General features: G+C 36.6%; 1 protein-coding gene across 12 annotated transcripts in view; it reads left to right on the top strand.

The window, feature by feature from the left end:
* The window catches only part of FOXP2 (forkhead box P2), a gene marked incomplete at its 3' end in the record, with an annotated part of 541625 nt that overhangs the window by 414371 nt on the left and 107573 nt on the right, over nucleotides 1-19681 (top strand). The window lies entirely within an intron of this gene.

Below are 19681 nucleotides of genomic sequence, written 5' to 3'. Positions count from 1 at the left end.
AAAAACTGATCTGTGAAGAAAAACTGGCAAAGATCTCATTAGGTAGACTGGGCTGCCCTCAAACTTATAGACATCCACTTGCTCTACCTCCCAAGAGGAGGATTAAAAGGAAGTACCAAAATGCACTGCCAGAAAATACCTAATTTCAAAGAATCAATTAATCCAAAACATTCTCCATGAGCTTGGTCCAATTCTCCAGATGGCAGTATTGTTTTGATGTATGTGTAGTGGATTTTGTATGTGTCTGTGCTCCTATCTGTAATGAGCCTCACACCTATGGAGGCTAAAAATGGACATTGCGTTGTTTCCCTCAATTGTTCTCACCGCACATTTTTTAACATGAGCCCACACTGAACTTATCACGTCACCTGAGCTAGCTAGTCAACAGACTGTCAGTCTGCCCTCCCAGACTGCTTGCTCCCAGTCAAGCCTGCTCTTTTGATATGAGTGCTGGCGATCTGAACTCAGGTCCTGATGCTTGGCAAATCAAGCATCATTTCCACTGAACCATCTTTCCAACCCCAGACCTATATATTCTGATATCATTCAAGTGTGTGGACTCCAAGCATCCCTGAGTGTAGGTGCTTTGGTTGTTTGGGGGTTCCCATGGGTGCATTTTGACCACCAACTCAATTAGATGGAACACAATCCAGTACTGGAAGCTTCATTTGGTAACAAGAGGTGCCCATTTGGGACTTCATCTGCCATGGCACTAGTGATTTCATTTAGACCTCCATATATGTATATAGTTTAGGAAGCTCCTACCCTATTATGTTTCTATGCTATTCATTAATTTTAGAGTTCTTTCCCTGTATCCCCTCCCACTGCCCATCCTCCCTCTTCCCCTCCCCTTGCAACTTGATCCTTCTGTTCCAATCACACCCCCCATCGATCCATAGCCATCTTCAATTTTCCTATCCTAAAAATATCTATATGCCTCCTCCTAGTTCTTTATGCCTAACCTCTGTGGGTCCACAGATTGTAGCTTGGTTATCATTAACTTAACAGCTAATATTCAATATAAGCCAGTACATACTATATTTCTCTTCCCGGGTCTAGGATACCCTGCTCAAGATAATGTTTCTAGTTCCATCCGTTTATCTACAGATTTCATGTTGTTTTCTTAACAGCTAAGTAATACTTAATTGGGTAAATATACCAGATTCCCTTTATTCATTTTTTTTTCTATCAAGGAATATCCAAGTTGTTTCCAATTGCTGACTACTGTGAGATGCAATGGCCTTGGTTAAATGAGTGTCTCTGTGATATAGCTGGATCTTGGGGTAGACCATTTCTCATCTTCCTGAGGAACCGCCACACTGATTTCCAAAGTGAATGTACAAGTTTGTCCTCTACCCAGCAATTGATAACTGTTCCCCTTAGTCCACATACTGACCAGTGCTAACTTTCATTTGTTTTATTGATCTTAGACATTCTAACAGGTGTATTTTCTAGTTCCATTAATTTATCTGCAAGTATTATTATTTCACTTTTATTGGCTAAGTAATATTCCCTTGGTAAATATCATAGATATTCTTTACCCATTTAATGAAGGACATCTAGGCTGTTTCTAATTTCTTGCTATTATTAATGGCACAGCAATGAATATGTTTGAGCAAGCAATAAACAGGTTGAGTACGTATCTCCATGGTATTATGAAGCATCCTTTGGGCAATGCTAAATTCTGGCTGCATGTAATTATTGATGGAAATCTTATTTTTATTTTATTTTATTTTATTTAACTTCATTTTCATTGAGGAAAGTTCCAACTCTACAACTCAAGCTGACTTGGAACACATGATGTAATCCAGGCTGCTTTTAAACTCATGATTAATCCTCCTACTTTGACTTTCTGAAGGCTGGAATTACAGGCAAAAACTATGCCACCTGGTCTCCACTCTAACACAGGTAAAGCAGAAATTAGGGTGGCAAATTTCAGTATTACTTTAGACAAAGCTCCAAGCAAACCTTGAACAAAGACTTAAGATTAGGATTACCTGTTCAGATGGCCTCGTCACCACAACTCTCTCCCTCCCTTTGGCATTACCAACATATAGCAGGTTGAGTCTCAAGCCCCCTTTGCCTTGCCTCGCTCCTGAACTTGAGTCTCATAAATCATGCCTAGAAACAACTTCCCAGATGTCCTGCGGTCACCTCTCCTCCATACTTTAAACATTGTTCTCCTATACTGTTGTCTTGTTAGAGCTGTCACGGTCTACTTACTATCCCTTGTCATATGTACTATTCACTCACTCAGGTGACCTTCAGAGTCTCGAAAACACTACATATTCTTCTCCATTGCACTGCCACAGCACTGGCTGGTTGCCATGCGAGTTGATTGTCTAGTAAATCTGTAGGCCAGTTCCAAACAGTTAAACTCGAACCTCCATGACTTCCGCATCATTCATTAAAAAAAAAACAAAACCCTGTGAGTTCTCTTTATACCATGATAGGATGAAAATTTTTCTGGGTCTCATATGCAGAACTTGTCCCAAATGGTCCAGCTTACAATACTCCTACCATTCAAAAATCATTACATTTCTTAGACCATCTTAAATACTCTGGATCCCCCTTATTTGCTTTTTTTCTGACTGTTGTTGCTTTTTTTTTTTCATTTTTAAAAATTTATTATAATTTATTAATATTACATCCTGAGTGTTATCCCCTCACTTCTATCTTCTCGTTCGCACTCTCCCTCCCTCCTCTGCCATATTCCCCTACCCTAAACCTTTGATGTCTCTTTCCACATCCCCTGATGACAGCCTCTAGTCATTTGAGAGAGAGCATAAAATTTACCTTCCGCTGGCAAAGGTGCTCAGCAGCTAAATGTGTTTGCTGCCTGAATGTAACCTGAATTTAATCTCTAGGACCAACATGGTAGAAAGGGAACTAGTTCCATCAGGCCATCCTCTGATGTACACACACTTTTGTTATGGTGCATAGGCCCCCCTACGTACACACTTCATACCTATACACATGCACACACACATATGTACACAATAAATAATTGTAATTTTAAAATACTATATTCAAGGTGGTCAAAATGTTCTTTTTACTTCATTAAAATATTTATTTCTGTGATCGGTGATCTTAACCTGTAATCTATGGATAGAATCCATGAGCTCTATGAACCTAATTATATAAAATGTGTAATTATCATATTTATTAGTAATTCAGTAATTTCTTATGTTATGGATGTTTTGTTACTTATATGGTGCTGTGATGATCAATCAGCTTAAGGAAGAAAGTTTATTTGGCCTTACAGATCCACAAGAATAGGATTCCACCATTGCAGGGGAGTAGGGCAGCAAGTGGAAGAAACATGAGAGTAAGATGCTCCACTGCAGCCACGAAGCCGGCACAGTGAGTTAAAGGCAGGGTGAAGCTACAGAATCTCAGTCCTACCCCAGAGACACGCTTATTTTACCAACACTGCACTAGCTAAACCTGGCCAAGCAGGGCAGCCAACTGGCAACCAAGCATTCGAATACCTGAGCCTATGAAGAACATGTCTCTTCCTAACTTAACACTCCACTCCGGGGCTTCCATACGCTCCTAGCCATATTATAATGCACAACGCTTTTAGTCCAACTTCTAAAAGTCCCCATGGTCAGAGTCACAGTCTCCATGCTATTCAAAACCTTCAAGTCTCTTTTGAGACTCAAGGCAATTTCTTCTTTGAGGGCCCCTGTAAAAATCAAACATCAAATTGCATACTTTCAACATACAGTGGAATAATGGCACAGAATACACACAGGAACTCAAAAGGGGAAGAATAGAGACCTAGTGTGGACAACATGCACACCTCTCTCAGACTGGCTTCATTCCCTGTGTGCAGCTCTGTTTGTGCAGACATCCCACAGGTCTGACAACTCCATCATTTTTGGTTCCCAACCAAAACTCAGGCTTTGCCTTCACATCCTCAACAATGACTTCTCACTACCTCCTATAGTCCCAGTGACCTAAGAGGGACTCCTGGGCACACTCTGTCTCAGCAGCTATCTGAAACCACCTAAGAAAAATGCAGGAGCTGTTCCTTCTCAAATCCTTCATGCCTCTGAAGCCAGCATCACATGAACAATGCTTCCAAGCTTAATTACAGGCTTAGGAAGAGCCACACCCAGCAGCATAGCTTTTATTCAGCTTCTCTCTAGGAGCAGAAAACACCTTGGGTCTCTCTGGAAGGTTCCTTGGCTGGAGCTTGGCCAAAGGGGATAGCATCCTTCACTTTACTCAAGTGCAGAGAAGCCCTCTCCTTAATGGTGTCAAACTGTAGCCTCTCTTACAGAACAACCTGGGCTGTAACATTAAATTTTCCCCTTCCCTGCCTTTCCCCAAGACAGTACATCGTTTTACTTTTGTTGTGCCTCAATAGCTTTTTCATTATAGAGCTGCATACACACTATCAGTAATAACAAGGCCATAGACAGAGCCAGCAAAATGCAGTCTTGAAATTTCCTCCACCAAATAAATTAATTCATTTTTATTTAGTTTATCCTCAGTCAAGTTCTCTAGACATGGGACTAGATCAGTTTTTCTTTTTTTGCAAATTTCACAAACATGGCCTTTAGCCCCGTTGCTGCTACTGTTCTCCTTGCAAATGTCTTAAACTGGCTTTCAGATCCACATTGCTCTCAGCTCTCCTGTCTTTGAGACTTCTAATAGGGTGCCTCTTTAACCTTTTGGTACAGCATTTAAACACTTTACTAGACACAAGGTCCAAAGTTTTTCACATTTTTCTAAAACACAACACTGTCAGGTTATTCCCAACAGCATCCCAGTCCTGGCACCAGCTTCTGTATTAGTTACTTTTCTGTTACTATGACAAAAATACTTGTAGGGGAATTTTAATCCAGCAATACGGCTGCTCTGGAAAGGGATCACATCCAAAGACTTTCTAGGTCTTCATGTTCTTCCTGGAAAGCAGACACCCTCTAGATTGAAGTAGGAACTACCTGGAATAGACACACCCTTAGCACACACCTTTAATCCCAAACAATGAAGATAGGGTTAGTTTAGAGAAGGAAACAGCCATGTTTGAATGTTATTTCTAATTGAGGGACAGACTAAGTGACAAATCAGAGGAAAATGTGACAGAATGAGTCACAGACAGGATGCACCCAACTCTCACTAGAACAAACAATAAAGAGAAACTACTTAAGAGCAGTTCAGGGAGGAGAGGAGAGAGTTTATACCAAGAGTTGAATAATGGGACAGTTTTACAGAAACAGATTGCAAAGAGAACAAGCTAGACACAAGTAAAAATAGAATGAGCCAGAAAATGAGAAGGCACCAGAAGATTAAAATCTTGCCATAATTAGTTTGAAGGCAGGCAGAGCATTTTAGTCAGAAGCCAAGACCAGCCAGTTTGAATCAGTCAGTTTGGACAAAAGTTTAGGCCAGAACAGTTGAGTTGAATCAGGCAGTGAGAGTTCAGAAAGAGCTAAAAAAAAAAAGGCTTAGGAACTGCTCTCAACTCATACCCTCATCTGAGAAAATAAAAACATTTACAAATACTGACTGGGGCAACTTGTAAGAGAGAACATTTATTTGGATATATGGTCCAAGAGGGATATGAATTCATCATGACAGGGAAGCATGGCATCAAGGGGAAAGCGTGGAAACTGGAACCTGAAACGAAGAACTTACCCTCTCAGCCATGAGCAGGAAGGAGGGAGTGTAAATTTGACTACAGAATCTCAAGGCCCATGTTACCTTATATGACATATTTCTTCCAACAAGGTTCCACAATGTGAACCTTCTCAAAGAGTGTCACAAACTGGAAACTAAGTGTCAAATACCTAACACTCAAACCACATGTATGTATGTAATAAGCCTCAGGGACAGTGGCTCTTAAACCTGTTACTATATATTTTTACTTAATCCATTACTAAGGAAGCACATTTATAAGTATTTCATAACTTTGAATTTTAAAAATATTTTGAAAACTTAATCCCATTATAATTAGTTTCTAGTCTTATCTTTTAAATTTTATTTTATGCATACTTTTTTTCTGAGAAAGATATCCCATGTTTTAGTCAGTTACCAGAGTGGTGGAATATATAAAAAGTTCAGACTTCATACAATTGGTTCTTAAGTTTGCTGTTTCCTAGTTTACAATGAAAAGCTTCTTTTCGGCTGTGTTCTGTAAGTTGGAAGGTGTTTACTTCATTTTAATAATTTCATAACTGATACATATTATGACACAATAATTTCTAAAGAATGTTGACTGTATATTTACATAAAAGACTAAGATAATAAAAACTTATTTGTCAAAAAGTACCTTAAAGAGTACAATGATTCTCAGAGTTGATTGACCCCACGCACACCAGTTCAATATCACCAAGATGCTTCCTAAATGTACACTCCTGGACCCCCATCTCGGGTCTTGCAATCTGACAAGAAGCTTCTGCAGGAATTTTTTTCCTTACTAACATTCTGCACAGTGTGGCCTTTAAACAATCAAACAAACAAATAAAATCATGTCTCTTAAGTAATGCCATCTGCTAAGCATTGAATTTGTCCTGCCTAGGATTTACCTTCTTATTCTGAAAATTAGCTCTTTAATAATTGTGCCGTGCCTTTTCCCAATATTGTTAAGGGCTTTGAAGTCTGTGTAATAGAAAGAAGTGCGGCAACAGTAACCACTCCTTCAAAACGAAGAGTGAAAATTCTTTAGGCTTGGGTCCATGCCGATTTGCTCTTTGGATTAAATAGTCTTCTGCTTTATCGTGGCTGACCCAAACCATGGTCCAACTCATCTGGCACACTTGCTTTATAAATTACTCAAAATTGATATTTTTTTCACACATCATTATTCTTTTGTTTATTCCCCTCTATCTGACCTATAAAAGTATCTTTTATTCACCTGGTATAATCATCATATCAGAGGATTACTGCTGAATAGGCTCACCCTTTCTAGCTCTTTCTGAATTCTGCTTGGATGTTTCAACTCAGCTGCTCTGGCTCAAACTCCTCCAAGATGACCGGTTTCTCTCAGCTTCTGACTGAATTGCTCTGCTTGGCCTCAGACTAACTCTACCAATCTATTCTAATCTTCTGGTTCCTTCTTAGTCTCTGCCGTTTCTGCCTTCTCCTGCAGCCTGTCTCTGTAGAGCTGTCCCTGTGAAACTAGCTCTGTTGATAAATGGAGCTGCTACCAACTGAAGTGATAAGAATTCAACTCCACTGCATGCACTACGTCTCAACTGACTCCCGACCTACTGCCTGAACTCACTCAGCTCTTCAACTCAACTGCCTCTCCCTGAGCCCTCTTAAACATCCTCTCTTTCCTCTCTGTTCTTGTAAGTGTTGGGTATCTCCTACCTCTAACTTATTCTATCAGATCTTTCTCTTATTCATCACTTTGCCCCCTTAATTAGACATAATTTTCAAATATAGGTTCTTCCTTATACAACGTTACCTTCATTGATTGGGATTACCTAACTTTACCTTCATTGATTGGGATTAGAGGTGTGTACTAAGGGTGTGTCTGCATTCCAGTCAGAGGAATTAAAGGTGTGGAATTCCATCAGGATTACACAAATGTAGAGGGTTTTTGGATGTGATCCCTTGCCAGAGCAGCCATATTTCTGGATCAAAATTCTTTTACACTGACCTAGGCAACTTTTCATCTAGTTTTCCATGGATAGCTAGGGAAAGATGAAATTGTGTGTGTGTGTGTGTGTGTGTGTGTGTGTGTGTGTTTACAAAGCTCACAGGTATCAATCTAATATAAATCTACTGCCCAGTGTCCCTAAATATTTTCCATAAGGCAAGACGAGTAGCCTAAACAGGTAAACAAACCCATACACCAAATAGAGAGAATAAAATCCACTCAGAGACACATTGTCATATTGTTTTAAAGTGTGTGTGTGTGTGTGTGTGTGTGTGTGTGTGTGTGTGTTACAATCCTGCTTGATTTCTTTAATAACCTCAAAATGTTACAGTATAACTTGCAGACATAATTTTACCTCAAACATAAAGAGAAATGTATTTTCACACGCATTAAAGAAAAACATGTGCACACCAGTCAACTTTAAGGAATTTTAATTTAAAGTATTTTCATCTGATGGGAAAGATCACTATAATCATATTTACTTGTTTTTTTTAGAAAAGTGTATCTTTGCGGACTTCTCAAAATATATTCATTTTCATACAATTCATTTCATCTTGCAACAGGAAACACATATGTCCACCCATATTAGCTTTTTGTTTTGATACACCAGATTTCAACAGACAAAATATATATGTATTCATGGGGAAGAGATTTTGACTTGATTAATAAAGTCTACTGATAGAAAACTGAAATAATCATTTGATCACAGATAGAATGTCTTCAGTATCTTTGTATCATTTGTAATGCATAATGGTGTTTTACATGTAAGAGAACCAGTAATTTTTCTTTGAAAAAACTAAATATAGCAAAGATTAATACATATCAACATATGTATATGTGAAATATATAGCTAATAAATACTACGTTTATGGCTGCTACTATTATTCCATGTATTTTACCATTGTGTGTATTTAACAACCCTGTAACAGTGCTTCTTTTCCACTTTCTGAAGAAAAAGACCAAGAACAGTTAAGTGTTTTCGTCAAGGTCACAGCACGGCTAAGTGTTGAGTCTGTATCTGAACCCCAGCAGACGGTCTCCAGAGCCAATATCCTTATTTGGAACAATGATCCATATTTAGCTGAAGAGTAGATTTCTTCTGAAGTTCATGTTCAAAGCCCTTTCCAGCACATTGTCCTGGCCTTCTCACTGTTGGTGCTTATTTGAAACAGATGCAAACACTTAAAACATCCGTTCGCATTGGGTTTCCCTGCGATTTGCTGGACTGTGTCAGGTTGCCTCCAGGAGACTGCTTTCTAAGTGGCTGTCTGATTTCATTCGTCAACCTTTTTCTTTACTAACCTGCAACTTCATGGGTCTGGTAAAGCCTGGCTGGTCAGAAGGTGGATAGCATCTCTTGCCAACCTTCTGTTTCCTTCTGTAGTATAAATCGTTAGGGCAGTTGAGAAAAGAAAGTAGGTGGATTTTTTTCAAAGCACAGTTTCTGTTCTAAAACCTGTTGGCAAGAGATGATGACTGGCTAAGGGTTGTGCAAATTCTGTTTTCACACACTTTTTTAACTCCAGGAATTATTCATTGAGAGTTAGTTGCTTAAAAGCTTCTGCTTTTCAAATGGATTGTCTTTTTTCTGAAGTTTTTCTTCAGCCTGTTTATTCCGTTGTCCATCTCAGATTTTGATTTCTTAGGCTCTATTTTTATGGCTTGCTCAATACTTTTGGTTCCTTAGTTGTTATGTTTTACAAATTCGCATGCAAAGTGACAAAAAAAATCATCTTTAATCTATATCACAATTAACTCTTTGCTGTGTCCCTAAGGACAGATTAATAATAGTTTATTGAGCTTTCTTTCTTTCTTTTTTTTGTTTTTTGTTTTTTGTTGTTGTTTTTTTGTTTTTGTTTTCAGGAATAACATGGCATGAGTGATATTGTTTACCAAAGTTGCTTGTTTAAAATATGAGGGCTGCTATGGACTTTAGCAAATTAAAAACTGATTAATATATCCCTTGATCAAACCATAGTATATTGTGTTTGATGATTCAGGAGATTTCTCTGAAGTCCTGCTTTGCAGGATGTCCTCTCTATGTTTATGAGTAAAAGTCACATTTGCACCAGCTTTGAGAGGATTGATTATTAAAGAGGGCACATTTATTTGTAGTATGCCTAGGTTTTAACCAAATTGTGTTTTGGGGTTGCTTGGTCTAAGAACAGGGACCATTCTGCCTTAGGGAAGCCTTGGGAAACTTCCATCCAAGAGTTCAGATACAGTAAACGTATTCTAAACAGTTATCTTTAAGCACCTGCATCCCTGAAATGATGATCACAGATGTTCGTATTTCTGCAGTTTTAAGTACTGTGATCACTATGCATCATCTCCTAATCACTTCCTGTGGTCCTTACGGGATAAGGCTTCCCCTTCTCTGCATCTTCCTTTAACCAGGACAGGACGGCCAACTGTGGCCATCTCCACTGGTTTTGTTGATTCCCGAGCTTCCAATTATCATATTTTCCTTAACTCATATCTTCTTGAACAAAAGGTGACATAACTTATTTATGGAGCTTAATTTTCAGTACTAAATACAGGGTCTCTAGAGTTCTTGTGAGGTAAGTTTCCAGTTTCTTCCAGAAGAGTGTCTTTCAGCAGATATTGTTTTCACTGGTGTTGGTCTGGCATATTGTCATCACATGAGGGAACATCCAGTTTTTAAGGATGTGTATGACCTTGTTAAATAGCAGTCCAAAAATTGTGCGGCTTGTTTTGATTTTAACCAAAGTTACAGCTGCCTAGCTGTAAAGCAGTCACTTTCTCTTATTATGACTAGTTCTTCAACTTGTACTGTTTTAAATTGCCTGCAATTAGCATATTTCAACCTTATTTTTAGGTTTAAATTGCAGTGTGAGAGTGTACTCTCCTCTTAGCTAATTAGTGCTATCAAGGAACAGTAGGTTACCTCATTAGTACCATGTGCATTTAATTAAAGAAGAGAAAATTGGAGTTAACCTCATAGTTAATATTTTCACAGAGTGCTACAATGCCAACACCTTCAATTGGAGTCACACCCCTGTGTATCTAATTATGCACTGGTGCCAAATAAGGTTAGCAAGGGCACTACAAGGCTGTTGACAAAATAATTTAGATGAAAATGTGTTTGTTGGATTCTGACAGTAAAGTATAACTTGAACATCTTCCCAGTTCGCATCTGCCAGCATCAAGTGACATACTCCTTCGCAAGAAAGAGAAGGAAAGGGATATTTTGGAAGCCATTTTTTTTTTCTGTCTGAATTAATGTTGCTGCTATCTTGAAGAAAGTGACATATAGTCAGCTAAAGCATATACAATCCATTTCTTAAACAGAGCCCTGGAACTTCAGAGATGTATTTGAAAAGAATTATTTATAAGATGTAATATTTACATGCATCAGACTACTACCAATACCCCCTGACACCCTCACCACCTCCCTCCTCGCTTTTCTTCTTTCCTGGTACAATTATAATTTCCCTTGTGTATTTTATGAATGGGGATCATCATCCTTTCATATCATACATGAAGTCTTAGGATGGGTTGTCACATGGTCTATTCAAATGCAATGTAATCCTTTTGCCCTTCAGACAAAATCTTTGAAATGTCTGATACTACTTAGGTAAAAAAAAATGACACTCCATACCATTTATCAATAAATAATCACTTTGCTTTTACAGATAAAATGCAAACTATACTTTGGGGTATATAAAGTGGTTTTCAGTGCAAATGGGAAAATTCAACAGGTTTTTTTTAAAAGATACGATGGTGTGATCTACATAGTCTTAGATGTGTCTAAGTGGAAATAGCAGTAGTATACTAAAGCATAGTCAAGACAGTTCAGCTTAAGGCATGATTGTTGTTGTTCTCATAGCTTATGGCAAGGAATTCCTGTTTACTAGTCCTGGTTAAAACTGACTAGGGGTCATGGCTAGCATTTCAAAATCAAATCGAGATAAGTAAGGACAAATAGCATCATATGCTATTTAAAAAGTCACTGTGGTATTCACAGCTATAAGAAATACTTGTGAATATTAACAGTAATTCCAGCTTAGGTAAAGACAGAGAATCAGATTTTTTTTTCTCGTTGGTTCATTTATTATGATCCAATATTCAACTTCACATCTAACAAATTGTTGCTATTTTGAAAACCTATACGTATCGCCTGTGAAACAAAGCTAGAATCTTATTTGTGTTAACCTTCCAAGATAACTTTTTAAAATTTAACTGATAATGTACATTATTTTCATAAACCCTATGATTGGGGAGGGAAAAAAGCCAACTTCTGCTCCTCTTTGTTTAATTTCGGAATTGCTTCCAGAAGCAAACTTATGTGTCTGTGGCCGTTCTCCTGGTGATGGGCATCCTTACAGCACATAGGTTCACTGGGCAATTAGAGATCCCACAGCTAAGTGCACAGCCATGGAACCAGTCCCACTACACAGAAGACCTGATGGTTCCTGTAGCTCAACCCTTCCAAAGAGACAAGTCACATCAAGACACAGGCTTTCTCTTCCCTCTTTTGTTTCCACTTCGATCATGGTCCATCAAATACACAGCTCACAGTTACCCTCAGTTGCTGGCATTGAAGTCCACCATAATCATGAAAGTCTGTAGTCCAACACACTTTGTTGAAAGCTTAGCAATAACTTTATGAGAGCATGCTGGAATGATGAAAATGAATAATGGAGATTGTAGATGGGCTCAATATATGTTTTAGCAAGAACCTGATGCTTCCTATCTTGAAAGTTGTCATACAAACATGGCGCGGGGGGGGGGGGGGGGAGGGCACTTGTCTGCTCTCTCTGGACTGTAAAACTCAATGAAATGTGATTTTTGTGATCCAGTGTGTATATCACGTAGCCTAGAAATTGAATAGTGAAACTAATCTAGTCAAAGACTTTATATGAGCTGCTCCATGGTTCTATTTAGTGTGGATCCCTTCCTATTTTCTTCATAATCTTTAAATATATAATGAAAGATCTTAATATTTAGGAGTTTTAATTTGCTTTTTTATGAATTGCTGGATCGATTTAGTCTCAATAAGACAGAGCATTCCTAAATTTACTCACTCAAAAGCTATTTATACAATCCCATATATACTGTTTCTAACTCAAAAAATGTTAGAATTCAATATAATTAATTAAGACATGAACAAATAATCAGTGCTCTTCCTTTCTGGGGAGAAGTACGTAATTTCATATTAGAAGTGTTAGAAGATATTTTTATAAATATACTTTCCCATTATTGTAAAACGTTATAATTTATTAAAAGGTTTGCAATGTTTGCTTCTTTCCTCAGACAAACCCAGAAGGAGAAATAGCAATAGTGTACTATCTCCGGGGGACAGAGTCTGAAGTACTGATGATGACTTTATAGAAAAAGCTTCTGGGATGGTCTTTGATGTCATGCTCACTTTAACCCTAAAGTGCTTGACTGTCTCTGTAATAATATTTTGGGGGGAAAACTCAAACTGGTGGCTTCATTTGTTGAATTGCTGTGTGTAAATTTTATGTAAATATCTAAAATATGAAGAATGTACAAACTGTTCTCTTCATATTTTAAAAGATGGACACATTTAAGATAAACTTTAATGGAATTACATCCTCAGCTTGAAAAGAAACAATTGACCCAAATTTTATCTAAAAAAGAAAAACAAGGTCTGAAGGCCTAGCAAGATGATTCACTAGGCAAAGGTGTCCCTGGGACCCATGTGGTAGGAGAGAAAGGCCTCCTACTTGCTGTCTTCTGACTCTCCCCTGTACTCACTGGCACACCACACCACACACACAGGCATGGAAATGTAGTAAATTTGAGAGAAAATACAACATGGACTATGTTCCATATTGGTAACACTATTTTTTAAGAAAACTTTTCATTACAGTGAACAGTAAGCTGGCTTTTCTAATGACAGTGTTTATTAGTTATTTTTAAAACGTCATGTTTTCTAGTCTACAGAAAAGAAACCACCGGAGTAAAGTCTTTATATTTTTTAGAATGAAAATCATACACGGTTGGACCTAAAGAGATGGTTTGGTGCCTCAGAACACACACTTACCTTGCAGAAGACCCTGCTGGCATTCCCTGCTGGCCCACACTTGTTGCCCAGCACCCATATCAACCAGTTTACAACCCCTTGTAAATCCAGCTCCAGTCTGAAATGGCTGTATAGTGCAGTTAAAACCCAAGAAACAAAATGTTATTTATTATAGTAAAACAAATGTTGATTTATTATTCCTGTGTAAAACACATGGTTCTTTTTTAGAATTATTTTTAAAGTTTTAATTTTAATTTAAAAATAATTGTTTTAGAATTTAAGTTTTAAGATCCATTGTGGATTGGGACTAAACCTGGAATATTATAGATATTCTGGTGGGCTAAAAGGAGAAAAAAGGAAGGCAGCCACAGTCCTTTGCCCCTCATGTGACTGCTGTTTATGCTAAGCTGTGACTCAAGGGAGTCATTTTCAGTTTTTAGAGCCACTGCATAATACCTACCAATGGATTATTTCAATATCACACATATTATGTCTGCAGTTCAATTTTTAAAACTAAGAATTCTAAAAATTTCCAGCATCTTCAGGAATTGGTTTCAAATTGACAAATTTTACCTGTTTCTTCTCTCTCATCTTGAACTAATAATTCCTTGTGCTGATTAACAAAACTAAAGTAAATTTCCATGTATTACAAGGGAGAAAGTCACAAGTACTGAGTATAAATTAAACCCTAGCCACCTTATAATGTTATATAACTGATATTAAACCCAGATAGGCTCTCTACCACACCATATTCTTTCATGTATTAATTTTTAGAAATTATGTAAAAATATGCAATACAAATACATGGAACATAGGAGTTTCCTGTGTTTTGCTTTATTAGTAGTCATCAGACATTTTCTGTTCTCTGAAAATTGCATACATCTGGTAGCAGATTGATGAGTTTAACAGTTATGTTTTTAATCTGTTTGCTATTAAATTTTATTCACATCCATTCACCAGTTCATTGCACTACAGGGCAATCACTGCACCTGCTTAGATCATATCTACCTGAAAATTATAATTTAAAATTTTATCTATCTAAAATTTTATCAACAACCTGTTGTTGTTCAATCTTCAGGGTCTATAAGTTGCATATTTATGGGGTCCATAAGTGCATATTTATTAGGAGTAACAATACAATATTCTTTTATTGCACTGATTTTTTCAGGAAAAGAACACATTGCTTACTGGGCTGCAAGGATGAGAGTGAGAGAGCGTCATCATCAAAGACTACAGATGCTTGTTCTCGCTATCAGTTTTTCTTCACGTGTTATATTTTTGGTTATAATTTGAAAAAAGTCTTCACATATATTAATTTTATTTCTTTAAATTTAGATATACAATAGGTGCTTTTTCTCCTTAACAGATATCCCTGGTATTTTTAACAGCTTTTACATTTTCTTACCATTGAAATACTAAATTTTCACTTCTCTAGAAGAAGATAGTAAGCCCAGTTCACTAGCCTGTAAAGATGCCCTGTTGAAACCTCATCTGCCCAAATGACCTCATTAGCACCTACCTACATAATCTCATTGTTAGTCTTGCCTACAGGTTTTTACACCTCATTGAATACTGTTTTACATAGGGCCCTGTCTGTTAGCTCTAACTGCTAAGGCAATTATGCCTAATGCTTAGGGTCTTCACTTTGGGTTCTTGTTCCTGAAGCCTTTAGAAGGGGATCAAATGGAACTTTTGATGAACAAAATATATTGGGCCTATAAACTAAAGATGAGATTTGGCCGGCAGTGGCAGTGGCACGGTTGGACTATTTCCCATTCTTACTAAGGTACGTGGAGTGAATTTGCTCTTTTCCCCCCACCAGCTCTTTGCTAGGTTGTGATTGCCTTACTGAAGGATGCATTTTGGTGGGTATTATGATTTTTTAAAAAAAGGAATCTTCCCTTTTTAAGTTAAAATAATCAATGCTCTCAGCTCTAGTGTCACAATTATCCTCTCAATTGTTTATATCCAGCTTTAGCACAGGATGATTCTGCAACTGAGGAACTAACGTATCAAAGCTAGATTTTGACCCTTAGTATGTGATGTGTCAGAGTAACTGAAAGTTTTTAGAATACTTTTTAAAGTAGTCTGCATTTAGTTTTAGATCACAGTCTGGAATCAACTAACTAGAAGAAATATGAAGATGTATTTCTCTAGAACAATCATCTTTTAATTTTTTATGATATTACTACTTTGTTTATTTCCTGAGTTATAATTACATTATTTCTTCTTTGTCTTTCCTCCTCTTGCAACCTCAATATCTCCTTCCTAGTTCTCTTACAAATTCATGACCTCTTTTTCACTGTCATTACATCCACATTTATTGTGGGTGGGATTGTAAACTGGTACAGCCATTATGAAAACCAGTATGGAGAATTCTCAAAACCTGAAAACAAACATGCCATATCAACGTCCTTCTTTCAAAACCTGCACCACAAGATTTAACTCTTTGCATCAATATAAAGTTATACCATAATTGAATATTTTATGAAGCCTTACAAGCAAGAATGAGCTCTACTCAATGCCTTGATGTTTGATCTTATAGTTACCAAGTAAGAAATAAACCTTAAGCTAACAAAATATTTCAAACCAATTTTATCTGATTTTGTGAATGTCTTAATATATAGCAATGTGACCACATTTAAAGCTACAGCCAGCATTCCAGACATTTCATCTGAAACAGAGTAATGGTTTCTGTTTTCAAAAAGCTTAGCTGCTGTTCATGTGCAGTTCTTGAAGAATCTTTTACTTCCCTTGTATAATTCAAGATATTAGCAATTATCTTTGTGGCCCTCACTCAGCTGAGATGTAGGTCTCTAGGCTCAGTCCATTCTTAACACCTTTGCTGAGTGATTGCTCTTTGCCTTCTACTTCATTGCAATATTTGAGATTACCACACATTCTCTTGATGTTGGCTCCAAGAAGGACCAGTAACAGAGCATTGGCAATGGAGAATCCTCTTTGAAATTTATAATGAATAATTTACTTCCCTTGATGATTCACTTAAACATCAGTAAGGCAAAAATCAAGGACTGATGAAAGGATTATTTATTTAGTTATCTGGTTTTGTTGTTGTTAATATATTTTTCATCAAATAAATTGATACACACACTAGAATATGTATGTGGCAATAATGTGAATTTGTGATGCCTATTAGAACACACAGTATTTTTGCCTTTCATATTTTAATGTTATTTGTAAGAAACTATTAGTGGTGGTCTCTATACATGTGAAAGATAATCTACATTAACTTCTAAGAATTTACTCTAATGTCCTTGAATATTTTTAAGTGTCACTTTAATGCATATTTTCTATTTTTCATTTGCATTTCTGTGCCTTGTATATTCAATACCTTAGTTTAGTATACTTATTAATGAAAGACAAAGAAATAAGTCATGTTAATATGTAAGTCTTTATGATGTTGAAAAATACACACATGCATATCTAAATGATCACTTATGCAAACATATGTGCATGAATTTTTATTGAGCTCAATTTGCAATTCAGTTTCTTTTATCTTATTAAAGTTACATTTTTACAATTGTGATTTTCATTAGGTAAATAAATTGTTATGCCAACAGGCAACTAATTATGGCATGGATTTTGTTATTACTGGCACAGTCCACTTAGCAGTATATTTACCTCAAAAATATTTGTAAGTAACTAGGCTTTACACAGAATTTCAATATTGTCTTTGAAGCAACACATGACTTCATATAGTAACTTAAACCTGGAATTGTATGATGGAATTCACAAGGCTTACTGATATCAGAATTTTGAAAAAGAATTATTTAATGAATAACTTATAAGAAAAATGACAGTAGATATTTAGCTGCTAGTATTCTTTAGAGTAATGATGGTAGACTTTGTTAAAATAAATTCGTATGTCTGATAAAAAACAAAATGTTGTAGTTTATTTTGATTTTACTAAATTAAGGATTTTGAGATAGAGCTTTATTCATATGTGGCACCAATGTGCTTTCAGAGTCTTGTTTCTTATTTACTGGTCACTAGACCTTCTCTTGTGCCCCCTAATAAAGATGTTGTAAAACATTTGGCAGTATTTGGCAGAAATTATCTTACCTTCAAATCCAGAGTACTATATATGGCATGACCAACTCCATACAAAAGGAGTTAACTTTTACTATTTGAAGAATAATGTTACAATAACCTTAATTTTCCTTTAAAGCCTTGTGCATAAGTATTTAGGCTGGCTAAACTACGACAGTAGCCAATGCTAATTAAAGAAGTACAATGCATGAACATCTTTTCATCTTGTTAAATTAAGGAGAATCATAAGTTCACACATGGTTGTATGATTGAGGAAGGAAAATGCATGAGCAAAATTATGTCTTCAAGTTTGGATAAATATGCCTAAAAGTTTAGAAAAGTAATATTCTACAACAACATATACACAGATAGTTTTCTGATGCATTGATACTGTATAGATAAATTAAGAATATAAGCTGAATATCAAACACAGCTATATTATCCTTATTTTTCCATAATTTCACATTACTTGTCATATCTGTGTTTCTTAGGATACTTTATACACAGCCTGGAATATAAATTCTGGTTTTGCACCTTGCTGTATTGGAAGAGTCATTCTCTGGTACTGCAAATAGACAAAATAGAAAAGTGGATATGTGTGTAGCATGCACTTCTATCCTAAACTAAGAACACTTTGTAAGTAAGAGTGCCATTTTGATTCATATAGCTACATTACTTTATTTTGTCCTCTTGAAAACAATATTAAGGAATCCAAACGATTTCCTTAATCACTCACTCTTTGTTATTCCTTGGATTTAAGAAGAGATTATTGGAGATTGATCTGTCCTTTTGTCTTCAAGAATAGGCTATGTGCATTGATTCTTTCAAGCTGTATATCTAGTTTTGATTCTTTTTGTCACACAAGGAACTGAATTGTTTCTTCACATGTTGCTAAACATATTTAACAAAGACAGAGTTTTAGAAGGAGGTAAGTCTTGATCACTTTGAAATTACCATACATGTTGCTTGGCTGGTTTTGGTTTGTTTTGAAGAGACTTCCAAGGTCTTAATAAGGTCTACATGGTGATTTTGTTTATAGGGTGAGGTATTCAAAAAGGAAGTTCAAGGTTGTTTCCATGATAACCTCAGAAACATTTTAGAATGAATTACAAATTTTTTGCTTACCTGACAGAAATGAGGGGATAGATCCAGATGGGAGCAGAGATGGAAAAGAACTAGGAGGAGTGGAGGAAGGGGAAACCATAAATAACATCTATTATATGAGAAAATAATCTCTTTTCAATAAAAGAAAAAAGAGAAGAATTTCAGCTAGATAAAAAGTCCTTATTTTAAAAGCCATATAGGGAAATCCAAATGTGATTCCTAATGGTGACCATTTTACTCCCTTTCAATCACATTTCCTGTATTTAGAATACATATTCAATAATCTTCAGTTGTTTGTGGCAATAGCATATACTGAGAACTCCCTTGGCTTTCCAGGTCGCTTTGGACTATCTATCACATAAGCATTATGTTTTATCAATTAAAGATAAGTGGTTAGCGCCTCTGTCATGCCACCTTGCCCTTGAGATACTCAAAAAAATCCTAATAAAACAATTATCTGCCTGACATTGAAATTTATGACATTTAATGTGGAAATGCCAGAATGGATGCTCAGATTGAGCAAATGAGATTCACAATCATAACATATAGCCTTTATCTTATAAAATAAAAATATAGCACTTGTAAGTTGATTATGTATTGATGTGGCAGTGAGGACAGATATTAGAACTCTGTTGGTCATCCATGGCTCTGTTGGTCATCCGTGGCTCTGTTTGTCATCTGTGGCTCTGTTGGGGATCTGTGGCTCTGTTGGTCATCTGTGGCTCTGTTGGGGATCTGTGGCTCTGTTGGTCATCCATGGCTTTGTTTGTCATCTGTGCCTTTGTTGGGCATTTGTGGCTGTGTTGGTCATCCGTGGCTCTGTTGGACATCCGTGACTCCAGATAAACCCCGCTAAGTGTCTAGGATGAACAGTTCTACTGTTGTTAATTTAATAA

Source organism: Acomys minous (assembly GCF_964271855.1).
Source record: "Acomys minous genome assembly, chromosome: 6".
NCBI lineage: Eukaryota > Metazoa > Chordata > Mammalia > Rodentia > Muridae > Acomys > Acomys minous.
This window is presented reverse-complemented; position numbering and strand designations above follow the sequence as displayed.